Here is a 24,225-nt window from a genome sequence, read left to right as displayed (position 1 = left end):
ATATATTTGCTGGTCATTTATATTGCTTTGAGATCTGTGTATTCATTTTGTTTGTCCATTTTATAATTGGATTTTTCTTTTACTATAGAGTGTTTTTTACCTCTGATACTGTTTTTGGCCCAGTCTGCAGCCACTCAGACCCAAGTAAACACACAGAGGCTTATATTAATTAAAACTGCTTGGCCATTAGCTCAGGCCTACCACTGACTAGCTCTCACACTTAATCTCAGCCCATTTCTGTTAATCTCTATGTTGCCACGTTCTTCGGCATTACCTGTGTGCCATTACATGCTGCTCCCTGGACAGCAGGCTGGCGTCTTCCCCTCAGTTCTGTTTCTCCTTCCCAGAAATCCTGTTTGCTTGTTCTGCCTCTACTTCCTACCTGGCTACTGGGCAATCAGCATTTTATTTATCAACCAATCAGAGCAACACATTCACAGCATACAGAAAATCCCACAGAACCCCCCCTTTTCTTTCTAATCAAAAAGGAAGGGTTTAACTTTAACATAATAAAATTACATATAACAAACAGTTATCAAGCAAGAATTGCGGTTACAATATTTAGTCTATTTGTATTTTGTAAATTAAAGAAAATATTCTATATATCCTATATTTGTGATTCTAAAGTTTCATATCTAATTTATGTTTTATCATAACTAAGGAAATTATAACTATCTAGTCTTCAACAACATCAAAGACCTCAGAAGGATACAATATTATCTAAGTAAGGAGGAAGTGCATTGTAAGTGTAAGTAAACTGCACAAACTCTGGGTTTGGTGTCCCAGGTCTCAGCACCAAAATGATAGTAAATTGATGGCTGAAACTGCAAGGAGACAGTTCAGCCCTAGAGGGCGAGGTATCCTGGACACCTCGAGCTACTTAGAACAAGAGCTCTGCCCTGAAGGTGTTCCGGACACCTGGAGCTGTTTAGCATAGCTCTGATGGCTGGAACTACAAAGAAACAGCCCAACCTTGGAAAGGAAATTTTTCTGACTTCTCGGGAGAGGTAGGCCTGGAACTGCTTCAGCAAGGAAGGGTATCCTGACTCTTTGGGAAAGTCAGGATATACCTGGTGTGATGGGGTATGGTCTTCCCACAGGACACAGCAATCCTGCTCTCCTGGAGAGCCACAATCTCCAGCTCAGTGTTACCAGCTCTCTCTTGCTCAGTCCACTATGGGATGTCCCAGCAAGGTTCTTCTGTGCACCAGTGAATGAAGGTCTTCACCCAAAACTCTTTTGAGAAAGAGTTTATTTGGGAAGGAGGAGTCCAGGAAAGTAGCTGCCTCTACCAGGGTGGAGAGATCAGCTCACAACTGACTGGGCAGGGTGGTTTATATAGGATGTCTAGGGGGCGGAGTCAACTGTGATTGCTTAGTTTATTTTCTGCCCAGGGATTGGCCAGTTTTGTGAGCAAGGGGTAGAGATGGCCCTGATTTCAGGGCCAAACTGTGTTTCTTTTATTGGCCTTTCTTGGCTTTTTGATACTACCTCTAAGGCCAGGGCACATTTCTTTCACTGACTCTGATTCTAGGGGCCAAGAGTGTTATTTTGGTACTAGTCTCAGAGTCAGGGCATATTTCCTGGGTTCTGAGTTTGGAGATAAAATGTTCACTTCTCTGGCTCAGGTCCCAAACACAGACTGTGTTTCTTTCCCTGGTCCTGGGGCCCTAGGGCCAGGATTCTGCTGTCCTGCTCTGTGATTGGTTGTTTTCACAAGTCAGTTGGACAGGGGTAGAGATGGCTCTGATCTGAGCTAAACTGTGTTTCTCTCACTGGCCTTATCTGAGCCATCCTTCCCTAATTCTGGGCTCCAGGGTCAGGGTGGGTTTCTTTAGCCAGCCCCTTTTCCCTACAGTAATCAACTTTCAAAAATCTAGAATGACAGAGACAGCTGCCTTCCTGGATAGTCATCCAAAATTCCTCTACAACTTTGGGGCATCCTTCTTCAGCCCATAGGCCTAGAGTCTTTCAGTCACTTCTGTGTCCTTTTACAATGTCTGGCAGTTTCTTCTGCAAAGCAGGAGCCTCAAGGACCATTTTGCCTTGCAAAGTTCAGTGGTCACCTTCCTATGGGTCCTGCATGCCCGGTCAATACAACATTTCATCAAGCAGTCCAGGTAAGAACAGTATCTTGCCCAAATGACTATTTTTGCCAAGAAGAAGATAAACTCCATATGGAGTGTCTTCGATGCCCATCTTTCTCTTTGAAGTAAGTTGGTGCTGCCAGGAATAGTCGTGTCTCATTGTCCAGAAAGTCAGAGTTCTTAAAACATTTTAAATGCCATATTCTGTAGGTCTTTCAAGTGTTTGAAGATTACCTATCTATCTGAAATATATGTATGCATACCTAGAAAATTTATCATGACTATAAGTTTGACTATCATAGAAGACTAATTATTAATCTATATTTTTTAATTTTTCATTACAATTTAAATAATTTACATAAACATGCTACCTTAAACAAGGGTAGAAATATACTTTCTCTTGTTCTATAGTTCTCTTCCATCTGTTTCATTTGCTCTGTTAAAGCTCTTTAGTTTGGCATAATCCAGTTAGTACATTTTTCCTTTTGCTGTCTGTGCTTTTGGTATCTTATCCAGACCGTCTTTGCTCAGACCGATGCCCTGAACTGATTCCATGTAATTTCTTCTGATGGTTTCGTGTTTCAGGTTTAGTCATTTTTTTTCCATTTTTTAGTTGATTTTTATATTGTTAGAAAGTGAACAGGCAGGAAAATGAGCATGCACTACCCAGAGTTGGAGAAGTCAGGTGTCATCCACTCCAAGGAACTGGGCCCAAGCCTCAGTTCTCACAGTTTTATAGGCTGAAAAGAGTTTTAGTCTTGTCCATTAAAATCTGCCCGCGTTCTCTGCAGCAGCAGTTTTAAACAAGTGCAATTGATAAAGGTAAAGCAGCTTTTCCCTAAGTGTCTGTTTTCTCAAGATAAGGAGAAGGGGGATTAGCTGAGCAAGCAAGAGTACAAAGGAAGAACTCCCAAGTAAAATTTAATCCATTCTAATCCTCCTCATATATATATATTTAGTGAGTGATAGGCACCTAGGATTTTTCTTTCCATGCAGATTCCGAGTTTTCCCAACACTATTTGAAAAAAACTGCTTATGTGTGTGAGGGGTGGTGGGCACGTGCTGAGGTGACTGTGGAGGTCGGGACAGCTTATGGAAGTCAGTTCTCTTCCATGGTGTTGTGACCAGAGATGGAGCTCAGAATGTCGGGCTCGGTGACAAGCCCCTTCCTTACACCCCTGTGCCACTCGGCTGCCTCTGCAGAGACATTTTTTGAAGAGACAGTCTCTTCTCCAGTAGTTATTCTTGCTGCTTTTGTTTAAAATTAAAAAAAAAAAATCAGTTGTCTGTAATGACCTGAGTTATTTCTGTTTTCTTTATTATGCTCCATTAGTCTGTTCCTTCCCCCCCCCCCCCCCCAGACAGGGTTTCTCTGTGTAGCTTTGCGCCTTTTCCTGGAAGTCACTTGGTAGCCCAGGCTGGCCTTGAACTCACAGAGATCCGCCTGGCTCTGCCTCCCGAGTGCTGGGATTAAAGGCGTGCGCCACCACCGCCCGGCTCCATTAATCTGTTTTTGTTTTAAGTTTTGGAGTCTAGTATTTGTGATGAGTCCAACTTTGTTGTTTCTGCTCAAGATGGCCTTTTGTGGTTCTATTTATATTTATATTTATTTATTTAGTTAGTTAATTTTTAGGTTTTCCTGTGGAAATATCAGGTATTTGGAGAACTACACATTGAATTGTAGATGGTAGTGGGAGATTTTCAGCATACCTCTTATAGATGAGAGATTAGGAAGACTAGAAATTAGTAAAATTGGGGGAGATTAAAATAAAAAACATTCATTTTGTGACTTTCCCTGGGGAGACATGAACAACTTTGAATACATGGAGGAGCAAGTGACACGAAGCCCACCCCAACATGGGCGAGGAAGTGAAGGCTGCATCATGTGCTTGGACGGAAGGCGAGCCTCAGAGTCTTCAAAGGAATGACTGACACAGATTATGTTCTCCGGTTATAATTCAATAAAACACCAATAAAAAGGTAGCAGGGGTTTTATATGGATGAAAAGAAATGCACTTCTAAATAAGTGTAGATGGGAGAAGAAAGGGGTATTAAAATATTTTGAACTGAATGATAATGTGAATCTATAACTTAAGGGGAAGCCAAAACCATCTTTAGAGTGAAGTTTATAGTCTTGAGGACATGGAGTAAGGGAATGGCTGAAAAACCAATTCATTTAAAGAAGAAAAAAATAAACCGAAAGAAAAATAATAGATTAAGAATTGAGATAGAAAAAGTCAAGTTCTTGTTTTAAAAGATTTAGGAACCTATGGGAAGAATGAGCAAGCAAGAAAAAAAAAACGCGTCGATGTCAAATTGAAAGCACACAGTAGGGTTGAGATGCGGCTCCGGGGCAGATGCGAGATGGGGAAGCCTAGGGGAAGCTTGGCAGCCCGGGCTCCGGCGGCCTGTGTCCACACACCCATCCTAGCACAGCACTTAGCACTCTGGAACCCCCGCCTGCATCAGGCTGCACAAACACTGGTCTAAACCATGTAATAAATTGCTCCTCCTTAGCAGCCCCATGGTAATTCACCTCTTGTGACCAAACGAGTCCTGAAACTAGGAAAATGGGCCAGTCCATCTTGAACTGGTTTTTGGATATGTGTTCAGTAAAAGACAGCCTATGCCCTTTGAATTAACTTCTAGGGAATAAATCCTTTTTATCATCTTATGCCTATTGGTGTCTGTGCACATTATTAAAATCAGATGTATCAACAAGCTTCCTAGTTAAGGTTTCTATTTTGGTGATAAAACACCATGACCAAAGGCAACTTGGAGAGGAAAGAGCTTATTTAACCTTGTAGTTTATAAGCCCATCATTGAGGGAAGACAGGGCAGGAACCTGGAGGCAGGAGCTGGAACAAGCCATGGCGGAACACTGCGCACAGACCTGTGCCTCCTGGCTTGCTCAGCCTGCTGTCTTAGACCGTCCAAGACTACTTGCCTATGGGTAGCACCTCTGTCATCAACTACCAATCAACAAAATACCCCACAGGCTTGCCTCCAGGCAGGTTTTATGGAAACACTTCTCAATTGAGGTTACCTTCTCTCAAATGACTAGCCTGTGTCAAATTAAGCCACAAGCTAGCTAACATCATGAGAAAGGATGACCCAGTGAACTAACGTTTAATTAACCCTGTGGTGATATTTTATTTGTGCACCCCAATAAAGCTTATCTGGGGGATCAGAGGAAAAAGCCAGCTACTATATTAAACACAGAGGTCAGGCAGTGGTAGCACACACCTTTAATCCTAGCATTTGGGAGGCAGAGATCCATCTGAATCTCTGTGAGTTCAAGGCCTCACTGGGGACAGAGCCAGAGTGGTGGCACATACCTTTAATCCCAGCAGTAGTTAACCATAGAGGTGTGGAGGTCTGTACAGACAGACAGGAAGTGATAGAGCTGGGCAGAGAGAGGAAGTGAGATGGCAGGGCACAGAAAGGTATATAGGCGTGAGTATACAGGAAGTAGCTCTCTCTGGAGGCTGAGGAGTTGGTAAGGTGAGGTTGGTTGTGGCTTGTCCCATTCCTCTGATCTTTCAGTTTTTATTCCAATATCTGGCTCTGGTTTTTTTTTTTTTTATTAATAATACCATTTAAGACTTGTCTTATATAGCCCTAGCCTCAATTGAATAGAAGATCACACATCTGGCCCTTGGCATCTAACTCCTCCACTTGGACTTAAAGAGGAAGCCCTGAGCAGTATCTGAAGTCTCTTGAGTATTCCAGCTCAGTTATCTTGTTTTTTTTTTTTGAAGTACATTTTCATTTGTACTTTTGCTTCATTTCTAGAAAAAAAAGCTTCCTCCCCAACCCCCCTCCCCAACTCTCACTGCTTTACTATTTGTGTGTATTTATTTAATTACTTATACCAGACACCAGGAACCCATAAATGCTTGTTTTGGACCAAGGTCACTGGTAACAATCATGCCCAAGAAGACTCTGGATTGAGTTAACAACAATGCAAAAAACAGAAAAAGAAATTAACTCCAGAATATAAACAACACAACTGGGTGCTGCCGAATGCAAGGTTTTGGAGAGACTGGACGACCATGATAGAGACAGGAGTGCCAAATGGTTCAACCATGTAGCAAAAGGTTGCCAGTCACTTATCTCTACCAAAGTTTTGTGTTTGTGGGGTGTTTTGTGATGTATGTTTGTTTGTTTTATAGTTTCTTTATGTTTGTGGGTTTGGGGTTGGGTTTGTTTCTGGGTATAACAAGTCATCACAAACAGTAGCTTGAAACATTATGGAACTCTGAACCAACCAGTAGGAGCTCATCACTTGGACAGTGGGTCTCACTGTGCTGGGACCAGTGTCAGCAAGGTTGTGTGTGCTCCGTGGGAGCTGAGGAAGAATCCCTTGCCTTGCCTTTCCAGCTTCCAGAGGCTCCTGCATTCCTTGACCTTTATTCTCTCTATATCCCGAAAGCCAGCTGAACAGGTTATATCATGGTATGAATCTTACTTTTCTCTCTTCCTTTCCCTCTCCAAGACCCTTCTGTTATGTTGGGATACCTGGTCAGTGTCCTTTATCAGCTCCAATTCTCCTTGGCCTTGTAATTTCATTCGTAAGTTCTGGAGATTTGGAGTTTTTAGTGGGATTTTGTTCTACTTGTCCCCCAGTAATCCAAGTCCTAGAAATGTACTCAAGAGCTCAAAAGCATATTTTCCTTCCAGGACCTGTTTAATTGTATAAGTAGCATCTTCTTTTTCACAGTCTGCCGAAATTCAGGCAACCACAATGACCAACCGCTACATGGTTGAACCATTTTGCACTCCTGTCTCTGATAAAGTCGTCTAGTCTCTCCATAATCTTGCATGCGGTAGCACCCAGTTTTGTTGTTAGAATATAATACACTCGGGGTGTCTCGTCCCTGCTTATCCTCCCACCTGTGCCACCGCCCCGTTCTCACCAAGTTTCCATCTTACTTTCGTGTCTTTTGTTTTTGGTTTTTGACACAATAGGTTTAGTGGATACTTCCCTCAAAACAAAAAGCAACCGCCCGTGGTTGCCAGGTCATCTGGGGTGGCTTTAAAATGCCCTTGAAATGTTGGGGAATGGTGGAGCAGTGTACCTCCTTGCTGTGAACGTGGATGGTTGGCTCTTTACATGTGTAGAAACAAATAGAAATCCACACCTGAATGTTGTTGTTTTTGCTCTTTTGGGGGGCCCGCCACCCAGCTCCCAAATAAATCGCACACTTTATTATTAATGCCCGGCCTTAGCTTTCTTGTTTCTAGCCAGCTTTTCTTAACTTAATCCATCTGTCTTTTCCCTCTGGACATTTCCCATTCTATTACTTCTGTATATCTTACTCTTACTCTGTGACTTGCTGTCCCCTGGAGTCTTCCTCCTTCTCTGACTACTTCTTTTTTCCTCCCAGATTTCTCTTTCTATATATTCTCTCTGCCTGCCAGCCCCACCTATTTCTCTCTCCTGCCTTGCTGTTGGCCATTCAGTTCTTTATTAGACCATCAGGTGTTTTACACAGGCAAAGTAACACAGCATCACAGAGTTAAACAAATACAACATAAACAAAAGTAATACACCTTAAAATAATATTCTAAACTCCCCCCCTTTTTTTTAAGATTTATTTATTTATTATGTATACAGAAGAGGGCGACAGATCTCATTGCAGATGGTTGTGAGCCACCATGTGGTTGCTGGGAATTGAACTCAGGACCTCTGGAAGAGCAGTCAGTGCTCTTAACCTCTGAGCCATCTCTCCAGCCCAACTTTTCCCCCTTTTTGTCTAAATAAAAATAAAGGTTTTAACTTTAACAGAGTAAAACTACATACAACAAAAGCAGTTATCAAGTAGGAATTACATTTACAATATCCAGTCCATTTACATTTAGCAAATTCAGAGAAAGCACTCCACTATCCATCCATCTTAGTGACCCCAAAGTTTTATACATAATTTACTTTCAATCATAACTAAGGAAAACTGTAACTATAACTAGTCTTCAACTCCATTAAAGACCCAGAAGGATGTAATAATATCTAACAACAGGGACATTTGGCTGCCTGCACAGTCACCCAAAGTTCCTCTGCAACATTGGGGCATCCATCTTCAGCCTACAGGCCTAGAGTATCTGGCAGACTCTTCTGTGAAGCAGGAATTTTGCCTTGTTTTGGCAAAGTTCAAAAGTCACTTTCCTATGTGTCCTGCATGTCCAGTCTGCACAGCACATTGTCAGCAGTCAAAGGCAAGAGCAGTTTCTTTGCCCAGTGGCTAACTTTGCTACAGTGAAAGCAAACTCCATAAGGAGTTTCTTCAATGACCATCTTCTCTGAAGTAAATTGGTGCTGTCAGGAACAGGTGTGTCTCATTGTCATGAAAATTTTATGTTAACAAAACATTTTAAATGCCATATTCTGTAGGGCTTTGAGAGGTTTGAAGACCCTCTGTCAATCTAAAATATCTCTATATGATCTGGAAAGCATACCTAACATATCTACAAATTTGATTGTTACAAATGACTGACTACTAACTTGTATTTCCTGATTATCCTATATAGTTTATAATAATAGCTTTCAAAAACTAGAACTTTACCTTATATTTTTAAATAAACTGTATAGATACAATACCTTAAACAAGAACAGAAACATATATACAATATGTGGTAACAAAAATAACCTTAAAATTTTTATCAATATATAACAATCCTTTAAACAAGAGTAGAAACACACACACACACACACACACACACACACACATAAAACAAAAATTACTTTAAATTTGTATCAATATTCTATATTCCCCTAAGTGATAACAAACATTCATAACCCACCAAATAACCAAAGATCACCCATACCCCATAATGCTTGGGAATGTGGGCATAGTTTTCTCCAAACTTCTTCCTGCTGTCTGTAGACAATGTCAAGTTTTAGGAGGTCTCACCTGATCAAACCTGACCCATATTAACCCTGAAGGAATTCATAGCCTCTCATCTCCTGTGGGAACAAAACTCCAAAACATTTTTGATTTCCATTTGACAAATATATTTTTTGACTTTTTAAAAGTTAAGGCTTTCCTAAAGTATATAGGCTGATTTTTTTCAACAGTCCCTCTTTCAATTCCAGGTCTCTTTGCAGCTGTCCTTTGCTTTTCCACAATCAAAAAATTCAAAATCAACACAATAGCATGCAGGATCCCGACTACCTGTGTATTTCCCATCTTATGTGGCTTTTTTCATTTACTCTCTCTTTTAAAGACTTTATTTTATAAACTTAATTTTTTTCTATGACTATACCCTTTTCCTTTTCTTAAGTCTACACACATTGTTAAACACACTGTAACCTATTTAGAGGTTTTTCTGCCTGGATCTCTTTTTACTGCGTATCTGTAGTCTTTTTTTGACTGCATGAGCAAACTTTTCAACTGCTAACCTGCACCTGGATCCTCTGCAGGCAGCTCTCAGCTGGCTCTGCCTACCTGCTTCTAGGGTTGTGAAAACCAAGCCTGAAGCTCAAGGTCAGTGGGTCTGACCAGGAACTGAATTCAACCTTCCTAGAGCTCTAGAATGCTAATGCTTGTACTCTGGCAGGCATTTTACTTTTTTGTTGTTGTTGCTTCTACTTAACATACTAGCTGTTCAAGGGCTTACTGACCAGCAGAAATTGTCCAGCCTAAACTTTCAAAGGAGCAGGTTTTTTTTTTTTTTTTCTTTAACTTAGCTTTCTTAAGCCCTATGTGGAAATAAGGGCCCACGTTGGAACACCACAGTAGTGGTGTTTGCTTTTGCTCTTTTTTGGGGCTCACCACCCAGCTCCCAAATAAATCACGCACGCACGCACGCACGCAGGTTTATTCTTAATTATGAATGCCTGGCCTTAGCTTGGCTTTTTTTCTTGCTTGCTTTTCTTAATTTATTCCATCTGTCTTTTGCCTCTGGTCTTTTCCTGTTCTCTTGCTTCTGTAAATCTTACACACGTGGCTTGCTGTGTAGCTGGGTGGCTGGCCCCTGGAGTCCTTCTCCTTCTCTGACTACTTCTTTTTTTCCTCCCAGATTTCTCTTTCTGTATATTCTGTCTGCCTGCCAGCCCCACCTATCTTTTCTCCTGCCATGCTATTGGCCTTTCAGTTCTTTATTAGACCATCAGGTGTTTTACACAGGCAAAGTAACACAGCTTCACAGAGTTCAACAAATACAACATAAACAAAAGTAACACACCTTATAATAGTATTCCACAACACCTAAAGAATTGCTTGCCATATAAAATTTTGCCTCCGTAAACCTGCTTATTTTTCTGGCTTCCCTTCCACTTTCTCTACTGTGTTGTGACACAGCTAGGGAGACCTTGTCAGGATGCTGGGTATGATGTGTGGACGTCGTAGCCACCAGGATCATGACCCAAATGAGAGGGAAGGGGAGGGAAGGGGGTGTACAGGTATACATGCACGTGTTTTGTGTTTATGTATGGAGGCCAGAGGGCAAGACACCTTCACTCCTTAGAAGTCTCTTGTCTTGGATGAACTATTTCTCCAGTCTATTTTTTTTTTTTGGTTTTTCGAGACAGGGTTTCTCTGTGTAGCTTTGCGCCTTTCCTGGAGCTCACTTGGTAGCCCAGGCTGGCCTCGAACTCACAGAGATCCGCCTGGCTCTGCCTCCCGAGTGCTGGGATTAAAGGCGTGCGCCACCACCGCCCGGCTCTCCAGTCTATTTTTGTTATAATTTCAATTAATTACTTTGAGAATTTCATGCATGCATACAACATATTTGTCATAGTCACCCTAACTCCTCCCCCACAGATTCTAATTGGTGATGCTAATATACTGACTGCTGGGGCCATCCACTTGAGCATGGGCTGCCCTACCCACACCCTTGAAGAAAACTGACTCTCCTTCCCTCAGAAGCCATCAACCATCAACTGGCTTCTCAGTGGGAGGGGGCTCTTTTTATTCGTTTTGTTTTTTAGGTTAATATAATTACGTTTTTCCCTTCTCTTTCCTCTTCCCAAGCCTTTCCTGTTAACCCCCTCCAAATTCATGGCTTCTCTTTTCACCAATTGTTATTGCATGCACATATGTATGTGTACATTACCTATATATTCATAAATATTGCATGCTAAGTCCACATGTTGCTCATATGCATGTTTTCAGAGCTATTATAAAAAAGCTATTATTTCAGAACTATATAACAGTAAGTGCACATAATGTTGCTTCTGTGTATTTTTCAGATTTGGTGTTGCACAACCAGTTGCTGTGCTCTTCCTGGGGAGGATCACCTCTCCTACTCCCAGCTTTCCTCAGTTGCCCTCTAGTTCTTTGTGTAAAGAAAGCCCTTCTGGGCTTCTCCCCATCCACCTTGGCATGGCCATTGGTGTCTTCCTTGTTCAGTTCATGTTTGGGCAGTCATATTGAGGAGACATTTTGGGTGTCGCTTCGGATATTACTAGGAGACAAGCTCACAGCAAGCTCCCTGTTCCTCTGGTTGTTATAGTCTTCCTGATCCCTCTTCCACAGTGTTCCCAGAGTTTCGGGTGCTCCCAGAGCTTTGTTTTATAATTGTGTCTCTTGGGACCGGGGCTCCACAACTGTGCATTTTGATTGGTTGTGGTTTTTTGTAGTGGTCTCCATCTGTTGCAAAGAGAACTTTCCTTGATGAAGGTGACTTTCCTTGATGGAGGTGAAGACTACACTCACCTGTGGTTTTAAGGACAAATATTTGTACATTGTTGTTAAGGATTATGCTAGGCTAGTAAATTAGAGGTTGTAGATTCTTCTCCAGTAACCATGACCTCACTATCACTGAGTAGTTAGCTAGGTCTCCAGTACCAGGCATGATTTCCATGGCATGCCAGCCACCATGCTCCCCACCATGATGATAATAGACTAAGCCTCTACACTATAAGCAAGCCCCCAGTTAAGTGCTTTCCTTTATAGGAGTTGCTGTGGTCGTGACATCTCTTCACAGCAACAGAACTGTGTCTAAGATAGTCAGTCAACATGCTAATGTGGATGGGGAAATTTGACAAGGCTGAAGAACGTTAGGCACTCATTGCTGCTGAGAGAGGGAGATTAAGTGTCCTCCAGGGACAAGCCTTCTCTAGTAGGTTATCCAATCAGGAGTGGCAGCCCCAAACACATGTATATCTAATAATTGTTAATGGTGTCAAAAACCAGGAGCTAACACTGAGATGTTGCAAAGTAAAATTTTAATAAAGGCCAGGGCATATTTTCAGTCTCCCGTAGTAGGAGAATAAGAATGGCCCAGCTTAAATGTATAGTTTCTTTAGAACAAGTGAACAAGTGATTAAAAGTGGAATTTTAACAAGTGATTAAAAGTGGAAAGGTACAAGTTAGGGGTCATGGTCAGACAGTTAACATACCACAAAACATCTTATGGTCAGTCATTTCTCAGAACAATGGAAACAATTTATGATGTGTAATTCACAAGTGTATTGATTAGTCACAAGAACTTGTCAAACAAGTTGTGACCTCTAGCTAGGGACATGACCAAAGTCTAACATTGTTTAACTAAAAAGAAAATGGAGTCAGCTGTCTCTTAACATTAATAATAAAAATTGATGAGCTTGTGGGGTGGGGAGTGTACAGGAGGAGTTGTAGGGGGAAGGATGAGGGGAGGAAATGACGTTAATACAGTACTCATGTATGAATTTTTCAAAAACAAAATCCTTAAAAAGGAAGTATCGGGCTGGAGAGATGGCTCAGAGGTTAAGAGCACTGCTTATTCTTCCAAAGGTCTTGAGTTCAATTCCCAGCAACCACATGGTGGCTCACAACCATCTGTAGTGAGATCTGGTGCCCTCTTCTGGCCTGCAGGGGTGTGTGCAGACAGAACACTGTATACATAATAAATAAATCTTAAAAAAAAAAAAAAAAGAAAAGAAAAGAAAAAGAAAAAGAAGTATCAAAAAGTCACCAACAATTGAGTAGGTTTCATCCTAGAGATCCGGGGATGGTTCAAGGTTCAATGTATGTAAGTCAATAAATGTAGTCTGTTACATAAATAAACTCAAAGACAGATACAGCATAATCATATCATTCGATGCAGAAAAGACCTTTGGCATTCACTCATGATAAAAGTCCTGGAGAATCTAGGATACAGGAGGTACATCTCTGCTTTGTAAAGGCGATATACAAAAGTCCCACAGTCACCATCATAGTAAACAGGAAAACTTGAAACATTTGTGTTGTGGAATATTATTTTAACCGGGCAAAGATGTGTTATATTTGTTTATGCTGCAGAATAATACTTTAACTGTGTAAAGGTGGATTACTTGTGTTTATGTTGCATTTGTTTAATTATGTAAAGATGTGTTGCATTTGTTTTACTTGTCTGCCTAAGGCACCTGATTGGTCTAATAAAAAGCTGAACAGCCAATAGATAGGCAAGAGAGGGATGGGTGAGGCTGCCAGGCAGAGAAAATAAATAGGAGGAGAAGTGTAGGCAAGGGAGAGGAGGAGGAGAGAACAAGGGATGTGCCCAGGGCCAGAAGCCAGGCAGCCATCAGCCAGCAGCCATAGAGACAGCAAGAAAGTAAGAAAAGGTAAAGAGCCCCAAGGTAAAAGGTAGAGAAAGAGGAACAGGTTAAGTTAAAAGAGGTAGCTAGGCTGGGCATAAGAAAGTCTCCGTGTCATGATTTGGGAGCTGGTTGGTGGCCAAAAGAAAAAGCTTGACACACATTTGAACTAGAATAAAGTAAGAAAAAAAAAAAAAAAAAACGAACCAGTTATTAGGTATTCGTTTATTTAGTGGTTTACCAAAAGCACTGTTTGCACTGCCTATTTGCCAAGCATGACTTCATTTGCTACCTAGAACACAATAACCTGGAAAGATACCTGATGACTGCCACATATGCCTCTGTAAAATCTGCTTGCTTGCCTGCCCCACCTTGTGGTTTCAGAGTATAAAGTGAAAATACAAATTAGACCCAGCATCAAAACCTGTGAGGAACATCCTGGCTTGGTCCACCAGTGACATCTCCTCTCTTCCTCTCTCATTGGTGTTGAGTGCTTATTCCAGAAAGATTCCTGCAACGCATTTCACCTAAACTAGAACAAGACAAGGATGTCCATTTTCCCCCTACTACTGTTCAATGTAGAGGTTGACGTCTTACCTAGAGCAGACAAAAGATGGAGACAAAGGGAATACAAAGGAAAGGCCCCTTACTTGCTCATGATTTGATTCTAAACATAAAAGACCCTAAAAGTTCCACTGGAAAACTCAGCTGATAAATATTTTCAGCAACATGACAGCATACAAAGTTAACACATATGTGGCAGGCTTTTGCTTTTAAGCCATCAACCAGCTCCCATCATGACGCAGACACTTCTTATTAGTTAGGAATGCTCGGCCTTGTCTTAAGCTTATCCCACTAGCTCTTACAACAGAACTTGTTTTTCTTCATCTGCATTTTGCATCAGGCTTTTTAACTTTTTCTTCCCCTCTGTATGTCCTACTTTCCCTGTTTCGGTGGCTGCCTGGCTGGCGGCTGCCTGGCTTCTGGCCCTCAGTGTGTCCCTCTCTTTCTCATTCTCTCTTCCTTCTCTCCCTGAGCCTAAATTTCTCCCTCTGCTTATTCTCTCTGCCCACCAGCCCAGTAGCTGGGAGACAGTCCCATTCACAGGGGCCCTGGAATAACCTGACTAGGAAGTGAAATGCTTGTGCAGTGAAAGCTTTAGAACACCAAAGGAAGAGGGAAACACTGGAGGATGGAAAGGCCTGGGTCCGTGGTTGGCCAACTTTAAGATTGCCAAAATGGCCATGCTCCTTAAAGCAACTTAATGATTCATTGCTGTCCTAATCAACATTACAACTCCATCTTCACAGACAAAAAGCACAGCCCAAATATTTATATGGAAACAAGATCATAGCAAATACAATTTTGAGCAATTAGAATAGTGCTTTAAGTTTTACTATATAAGTTTTAAAACTTTAAGTTTTACTATATAATCATAGTAATAAAACAGCATGGTACTGGCATAAAACAGACACACAGATCAGTGGAATAGAATAAAGGATCCAGATATAAATCCATGTAATTACAGCTACCTGATTTTTGAAGGAAGCCAGAAGTGCACATAGGATAAGAGGCAGCCTGTTCAACAAGTGGAAACACTGGATAGCCTTGTGTAGACAGAAGAAAGAAGTTAGATCCTTCCAGCTGCACAAACAGCAACTCCAAGGATCAACTTGATCAAGGACCACAACATAAAACCTGACTCTCTGAAATTGCTAGAAGAAAAAGGAGTTTGATACACGATAAGGACATAGGTAAGATCTTCCTAGAAACACAACCAACAATTGACAATAGGACCCCATGAAGTTCAAAGCTGCTGTGCAGCAGAGGAAAGTGTCTAGTGAAGAGGCAGCCTACAGAATGGGAGAAAATACTCCCCACCCATTCATCTGACAAAAGATTCATATTTAGAATATACAGAGAATTAAAAAAAAAAAAAACCTAAACATCAAACATTAAAACAACCCAATCAGAAATGGAATCTGGAACTGAATAGAGTGCTCAGAGAAATATTAATGCTAATTAACACTTTTAAAAGTGCTCAGCATCCTTAGCCATTAGATAAATGCAAATTTAAACTATTTTGCAATTTCATCTCATCCCATTCATAATGGTTATTACCAAAAAATATAAGTAAGCCAGTGGTGGTGCGCTCCTTTAATCCCAGCACTCGGGAGGCAGAGGCAGGCGGATCTCTGTGAGTTTGAGGCCAGCCTGGTCTACGGAGTGAGTTCCAGGACAGCCAGGGCTACACAGAGAAATCCTGTCTCGAAAAACCAAATAAATAACTAAATATAAACAAACAAACAAACAAAAGTACAGGCTAGGTGTGGTGGCACAGGCCTTTAATCCCAGCATTCACGAGGCAGAGGCAGGAGGACCTGTGCATTTGAGGCTAGCCTGGTCTACATTATAAGTTCCAGAACAGACAGGACTACAAAGACCCTGTCTCATCTCACCCCACCCCCCAAATTGTAGTGATAACAAATTTGGCCATGTTACAGGGAAAGAGGGTCCTTGATGGTCAGTGTGCAAGCTAGAAATAGAATTATCATATGCCCCTGATATATTATTCCTTGGCATATACTCACAGGACTCTAGTCCTACTGGTGAGATACTTGCTTATCCATGTTCATTGCTGCTCTCTTCACAATAGTTAGGAAACAAACCTAGCCTAGATATCCATCAAGAGATGAATGGAAAATGAAAATGTAGTACAGAGACAATGGAATTTTATTCAAATGTGAAGAAAGATGAAATTGTGAAATTTGCAGGAGTCTTAGTCACTGTTCTATTGCTATGAGGAGTCACCATGACCAAAGCAACTCGTAAAACAAAGCATTTAATTGGCGGCTTGTTTATGGTTTCAGAGGTTGAGTCCATTATCATCATGGCATGAAGCATGGTGGCTTGAAGGCAGGTGCTGGAAAAGTAGCTGAAAGCTATATTCTGATCAGTAGGCAGAGAGAGAGGTGGGTGGAGAGAGAAGAGAGAGATTGATTAGGTTTGGCATGGGCTTTTTGAAACTCCAAAGCCCACCTTAGTGACACACTTCCTAATCCTTCTAATCCTTTCAAACAGTTCCACTCCCTAGTGACCAGACATTCAAGTATATAAGCCTGTGGAGACCATTCTCATCCAAACCACCACAACAGACAAATGGATAAAACTGAAAAAACAAAAACAAAAAAACTATACTGACTTTGACACCCAAACCCAGAGCAATAAATGCCCCTCGTGTTTCTCATGTGCATCTTGGCTTTGATTCTTTAGTTGTATAGGAAACTGGAAAGGAGTCACTGGGGGGATGTGTTAAGGGAATGGACCTAGTAGTACATCAGTGATAAGAAAGTGCAGGAAGGGGACAGTGTGGGTGGATGGGAGTGGGGGGTGGGAGAGACGACAGGGCAGGGAGGGAAGCCTAACCAGAATGAAGGATCCATGAAAAAGAAAAACACATGGAAATCCACTACTTTTATAAACCAATTAAAAATAGCAGTATAAAAAAATAGAAGGGAGATAGCCTGTGTGGCTGAATAATGCTGCTTCCAGAAGCTAATGTTTAGCAAAGAAAAATCTCAGTGCTGGATATGGGGTACCCCCTAATGAATAAGAACTCCTAACAGGCCAGAGAAGCCCCAGAGGCCCCTAGACTAACAGTCTACCGGCGTTCCTCGTGACTGCTCACCAGAACTAGGTGATAAAATCCTACTGCGTGGGGTGTCACACACCTTGGTTACAAGATACAGAGAAGGCAAGAAGGGGAGCAAGATTGCTTTCCTCCCCTGGCAGCCGGCACAGCCACTTCTGGTAGCGTGAAGGACAGCTCCGAGAGGAGGCTTGCAGTTCAGATCCAGCACACATCCTCAGAGTCCTGTGTCCGAGCTTGTGTTCAGCAACAGGGAGTTACTTCAACCTCAGGGGAGTAAGCAGGGCCAATGACAGTGGCCTATATTGTATTAGGATTTTTTGGACTCCCCTGATCACCAGCTCAAAAGGAGGTTTCTCATGCCTGCTCTTGGGGGTTTTGTTAGACAGTCGGACGCAAAGGTCAGGTTTCTCTTGTCTTCTGGGGACGGGATGGGCTTTTTGCATGGGGCCAGAAGGGCAGCAGCAGTTGGCACTCACAGACCCCAGATATCTTCCCAATAGCCTTGGTCTGTGTTTCCTAGTGTGGTTTTCTGAGTCCGAAGCAGAAACTCCATACTTCAAATTTTAGAGGCATAAACACGTAGGAACATCACATAGGAAACCCTAGAGAGTTGAATAAGAACAGAATTTGGCTGGGGTTTAAGTTGTAGAAAAATCTCCCAACTATGAGAACACTGGAGGAGACAGAAGCTGGGCTTGTTGCTAAGGGACTTGAACATGTTCTGTTTAAGATCCTCTCTACCTCCCCCCACTCCAGGTAAAGAGAGCTCTGATGCTGGGTTGACGACTTGCTGAAGACAGAAAACGTATAGGTCTGCAAGGCCTTTGCTTCCAGATGGGCAGATGGCTATTCCAGGATTGCTCGTCTGCAAGTACTAAGGCATCTTAGCCCCACCCCACCCCCAAGGCTGCCATACTGCTCTGGGGCCTCAGTTCACCATGTTGGATACTGAGGTCACCAAGGGGAGGGGGAAGGGACCCCAGGATGTGGCTGTGGTGAGGCCTTGGTCTGCTACTGGACACCAATACTCCTGCAATTGGCCATATCATTAGTTGCTTCAGGTTTTCCCTGGGATAGAGAGGGCACAGCCTGCAGCCTCCAGGTATTATCTCCCATGATACCTTATCTTAAGTAGGTAGTCTCTGCTTTGGATTCAGAAAACCATGTTAGAAAACACAGACTGGAAAGGAACGTTGTATTTGGCTACCAGGAGGGAGAAGAATGTGTGTGTAAATGTGCATGTGTACAAGCATGTATGTGCCTTGTGTTACAGGTGGGATACATGTCTGTGAGCGTGTGTTCATGCACTTTGCAGGTGCCACAGGTAGGATGTGTATGTTTGCCATGCCCAGTGTGACGGGTCAGGGATAATTGGGGCCTGGATGCAGACAGTTTGGTATGCTAGGCAGGGGCTTTTCTTGGGAACTCCAGGGACCCAGAGTAAATGGCCAGGGAGCAGTCTAAGGAAGGAAGGCAAGACACTGCTGGAAGGATGCTCTAGAATTTCTAGGGGACAGTGAACCACGTGCCTACAGTACAGCACACATGAAGGTGCCATGTGGGCTACTTCTCCCTGCGGTGACCGGGAGCCCCAGCGCACACATGTGCCACAATGCCAGAGACCATTGGCAGACCCTTTACGTCAAGGTAAGCCTGAAGGATGCAGGGTGGGGCAGCCAAAAGTTACCTCGATGAAGCCATCCTCATTGAAGGAGCATGTGGGCGAAGGGACTGGGTCTTGTGAGGAGGGGTGGGTGCCTCCAGGGTAGAGGGACTTTAAGTTAGGGATGCTCCTGGAGCAAGAGCCTGCCTGCCAAGCTCCCACTCCGAATAGCCCAGCTTCTGGTGTAAGTCTGTTTCGTAGGGTCCCTGAGCAAGCTCAGCCAAGGTTCTCCAGAGTGTCTACTGTGGAGGTGGAGACAGTGGGAGATAAAGCCAGGGCTTGAGGAAGAAGACGAAGGAAGCCCTGGAATGGCCCGGGCACTTCTGGCTGGCCTCTGAAGAACAGGGATAAGACTGGTAACTGAGGAGCCTGGGGCTGGTGGAACTGACCCGACTAACTGTTAGAAGCTACACCTTGGCTTCATGGAGAGAGAGGATTATGGGAGGATTTCAGCACTAAGAACAGTTCGGATGCAAGAGTGCTGAAGCCATACCCACTGTGGGAGAGCATGAGCAGGGGCCTTGTGGCTACGTCAGCCAGAGGAGGAAGAGGGTAGGTCCAAGACAAGAATTTCTGAAACAACAGATGGTTGCCACTGAGGTGGAGCAGGTAAGGAAATGTAGGGCCACCCTCACCCCCAAAGGGATGGAACAGCAGGGCCAAGGTCAGATATCAGTGGCCCCTGGAATCTTCCTCTTTGTCAGGACCGAGTTTGGCAGTAGTCAGGCCAACAAGACCGTAATCTGGCTCCAGGACAGTGGCCACACTGCCTGGAATAAGGCCTTGAGGACTCAGACCTTATCTAGTCTTTAACATGAGGTCTTTCCAGCCAGGAAGGCAGCCCTGAGACACCTGCCTTGTGTGTGTACAAAGCACCTCAGCCAGGAGACAGCTCCAGGAATACAAGGGTGGACAGCCAGGCTCTGCTCTCTGCTGGTCAGAGGCTGGGAAAGGTGCATGCGAGGCTGCGGAGGTGCTGCAGGGAGAGCATTCTCCCAGCTCACCAGTCTTGCTTACTCTGAAGAGTCTTAGAACTCTCAACTGCTTTCCATGTCCTCTCAACACTTAGCAAGGACACAGTTGCTTTGTCCCAGGCCTCTGCTGCACTTCCCTTGGCTCCCCATTCATAATATCTATTCTCTGTGCGGCCATCAGAGGGAGCTCCAATACCCTAAGATACCGAGAAACTCAGCCCTAGAGCTTCTTCTTTATTTATTTATTATTAATATTTCCAACTCCAATTCCTTTTATGCTCCCCACTCCTAAAATTCATGGCCTCTTCTGTTTTTAATTATTATTCTTAAAAAAACACATACATTTATAACGACAATCTATTGAACTTACTTAGTGTTGCTCCCACGTGTTTAGGGTTGGCCTTTTGACATTGGATAACATATTTGGGAGTCCCTGGGGAAGACTGATTCTCCCTCTCTCAGCAACATTAATTGCAGTATCTCTTTATCTAGAGCAGTGGTTCTCAACCTCCCTAATGCTTCGACCCTTTAAAACAGTTCCTTAGGTCATGGTGACCCCTAACCATAAAGTTACTTTGTTGCTACTTCATAACTGGAATTTTGCAACTGTTATGAATCATGATGTAAATATCTGATATGCAGGATATCCGATATGCGACCCCTGGGCTGAGAACCGCTGCTCTAGGGGGTGATTGCTGTTGCTATATCCCAGGAGTTGTTTAGACAACTCAGTTGAGATTTCATGGATGCTGCTTTCTTGTCGTCCATAGAAGAAATCTCTGAGCAGATGTCCTGGTACACCGGCTCTTGCGATCTTTCGGCTTCCTCTTCCTCAGTACTCCCTGAGCTAGAGTCTTTTTTAAAAAATAAATTTTTCTTTATTCTTGAGAATTTAACATAAGCATATTTTATCAAACTTGGGGTACAACCTGTGTCCTATGTCAGGTTCAGCCACCTGTCCTCAATAAGACAATCAAAAGAGCCCAGTTGTTAGTGGAAAACAGAAAAAGGAGAGCTATTCACTGTGGACACATTGGGAAGATGGACAAAAGATTCAACAAACCCCTTATGTCTGTCTTCCTAGTCCTGAAGTGAGATTTAACTAGATGCCAGCAGTCCCAAGTGAGTTATGGTCCTGCCCACCATTGATCAACGCTTGTCTGGGCTTCAGTCTTATTCTACAGTGTTCTGACAAGTTGTTACAGCAGGAAATCTCTTTCCAGGAGACAAGTTCCTCCTCTAGCTGGCGTGATTCCTTCTGCCAGCAAGAGCTTCCTGGGGAAATTCCATTTGTTGGAGGTCCATTTATTGCTTTAGTGGTCCGATAATCAGATTGAGAGACACACATATCTCTAAAATACCTTCATCTGCTGGACTCGTTACTCATACAGTGAAATACGGCCGTATCCACCCCATTTACTTCCTCCAACGCCCTCCAGGTCCTTTCGAATATTTCCTCCTCAACTTCATGCCCCACCCTTTCTTGATAGCCCAGTAAGTCCAATAGAGTTGCCTACATGTGCATGAGGGTGGGCATCCCCTGGAGCATGGGCAACTCCCTACTAGTGGGAGTAAAAGCCTCTCTTCCTGGGCAACTATCAAATGCCAAGAGGTCCTTATTAAGGGGTGGGTCGTGGAAAGCATGGTCCACAGTGGCTGAACCTTCATACGTCAATTAACTATCAAGACACTTCCCAAGACATGCCCACAGGCCACCTGACACAGATAAATCCTCATTCAGTTTCCCTTTTTATTTTTTAAATTAAAATTTAATTACATCATTTCCATATTCCCTTTCCTCTCTCCAAATCCTCCCATATACTCCCCCTTGATCTCCTTCAAATTCATGATCCCCTTTTATTTTATTCCTGTTACATATATATTGCTAATACATAAATACAAACCTGATCAGTCTGTATAATGTTGCTTGTATGTATATGTCTTCAGAGATGACCATTTGGTATTGGATCTCTAATAGGTATGCCCTCCCTGGGGAAGACTATTTCACTCTCAGCCAAATGCTTCTAGGACGTGTCAAGATTGTGGTTAATACTAACCAGCACAGTATAGAATCATAATCGTAAAAGAATAAGGAGAAATCTGAATCTTTCCTTCCCAATTTATGTTCCTTTTATTTCTTTCTCTTAATTAATTGCTCTTCAAGTACTATATTAAGTAAGTGGAAAGGATGGATACAATTGTGTTGCTCATAACTTTAGGGGAAATGCTTTCTCAGTCCTGTTCCATTTAGTATTATGTTGACTAGAGAGAGGCCTTTTATATAAAGCCTTCTATTAGGGTATTTTCTTTCTATTCTTAGTTTCTTTAGGGCCTTTGTCATTATAAATGGGATGCTGAATTTTGTCAAAGATCTTTTTAGTACCTGTGAAAACAGTCATGTGATTTCTATCTTTGAATCAACTTAAATGACATATTATTGATTTTCATATATTGAACCCTTCTTGCATACTCAGAATGAAAGCCACTTGGTTGTAATATATGATCTATGAGCATGTTGGTGAATTTGATGAGCACATACTTAGAAATTTGCATCAATGTTCATTAGTGAAATTGGTCTTTCATTTTCTCTTTTTGTTGTATCTTTATCTGGCTTTTGTAGCCAGATAATACTGGTTTTGTAGAGTGCGTAGATAATTCCAATTAAACTCACTGGGTTGCCAGGGCAGACAGATGAAGTAATTTCTTGGTTCTGTCATGGCCATCTCTATCTGATAATAAATAGAAATAAACTCTCTGGGAAAAGTCACACCCAAACAGGGCCTGGCAGACCTAAAGCTGAGTTTGGGAGGAGCAATTGCATTGCTCCTGCTCTAGGGGATAAGATGCTAGGTCACTGAAGTGACGTCATTGGAGGGTGAGCATCTGTGGGGCAATATCAATGTGATTTAGGGTCTGTGATGGCTAATCTTGGTTTCAACTTGTCTACGTCTGGAATCAACCAAAACCCAGGGAGCTGAGGACAACTGAATCATTCGAAGTTGGACAAGGCACCTTAAATCTGGTCCACGCCTTCTGGTGGCAGCACACGTGCAAGGACACTGAAGAGGGCGGCTTCTGCCTTTGCCTGCTTGCCCCCACTCTTGCTGGTAAGTTCATCATCTTGCTGCTGAGCTGTTCCTTCACTGATGTTAGGACCTACGTCTTCAGGATCCAGTGGAGACCAAAGACCTGCAGCTCTCTAGGAATTCCATGGGATTCCAGCACCAGGTTCCTGCTGAGACATCCAGTCTCATGGACTGAACAGTGACCAGATTCTTGGCCTTTCTGTTGGATTATTAGACCACAGCCTGTAAGCCAGCCAGGTTGGGAGTGCTGAGACATCCAGTCTCATGGACTGAACAATTACCAGATTCTTGGCCTTTTTGTTGGACTGTTAGACACACACCCTGTAAGACACTCTAATAAATCTCTTTATATCTCTGTCTCTATCTATATCATCAGTTCTGTCCCTTTTGAGAGCCCCGGCTAATCCAGCATTCTTTCCTTTTTGTGTGGAATAGTATACTGTAGGAACAGAGGCATTGCTCCTGTTGTGGGTGATGAGATATGCTACTGATTCTACTCTATCTCAAGATGAAATGCCTGTGTGTGTGTGTGTGTGTTGTGTGTGTGTGTGTGTGTGTGTGTGTGTGGTGTGTGTGTGTGTGTGTGTGTGTGTGTGTGTGTGTGTGTGTGTATGTGTGAGATCTCCAGGATGGCTTTCTACTCTGTAGAATGGCACACTTCTTAATGAATGGGGTCCACCATGTTCGTTAGTTAGAGATACTTCTCCGATGGTTTATGGAGCCGAGAATGTATTGTAGTCTCTGAAAAAAGCATATACGGAGGAGCACTATACAGAATGTGAAAAGAACCATTGGCACTGCTGAGGGTGATGAGACACTCGAGTAAGGCTGAGCTGGTTTCCCAGGGAGAATGCTCCTGTATAGGCAGGAAATTAAAACAAGAAAGAAGAGTATGCGTGATCCCTTCTGCACTAGTCTCTGAACTGACAGGGAAATCGGGGAAAGAAGGCTCTGATCTGCCATGTCCATTCTTACAGCTGCAGGTAAGTCAGAGAGTACAATTAGATCTCCACTAGATAGTCCCTCCTGGGATCAGAAAACTCACAACCTGTTCAAAGAACAATGAGGAGAGAGAAAATAAGGTAGAACGAGGATGAGAGAGCCCGAGAGAGGTTGAGGTTTAATGTCCAGTGTATTAGATTGGATAATACTGTGTTCACCTGAGCATGAAGAAGGAAGTTAATTCATCAGGGGCCCCAGGACTGGTAAGTCATGATCTTTATGGCAGATTGATTTAGACCAACATGTGTATTGGGTTTATAAAGT

The 24,225-nt window shown here is 42.8% G+C and overlaps 1 protein-coding gene across 5 annotated transcripts in view; it reads left to right on the top strand.

The window, feature by feature from the left end:
- Septin10 (septin 10) overlaps positions 1–24,225 on the top strand; it is an 85,587-nt gene that overhangs the window by 55,314 nt on the left and 6,048 nt on the right. The window lies entirely within an intron of this gene.

Source organism: Peromyscus leucopus, chromosome 16_21, assembly GCF_004664715.2.
Source record: "Peromyscus leucopus breed LL Stock chromosome 16_21, UCI_PerLeu_2.1, whole genome shotgun sequence".
Classification (NCBI taxonomy): Eukaryota; Metazoa; Chordata; class Mammalia; order Rodentia; family Cricetidae; genus Peromyscus; species Peromyscus leucopus.
The sequence above is the reverse complement of the archived record's forward strand: the minus strand, read 5'-3'. Positions and strand labels throughout refer to the sequence as shown.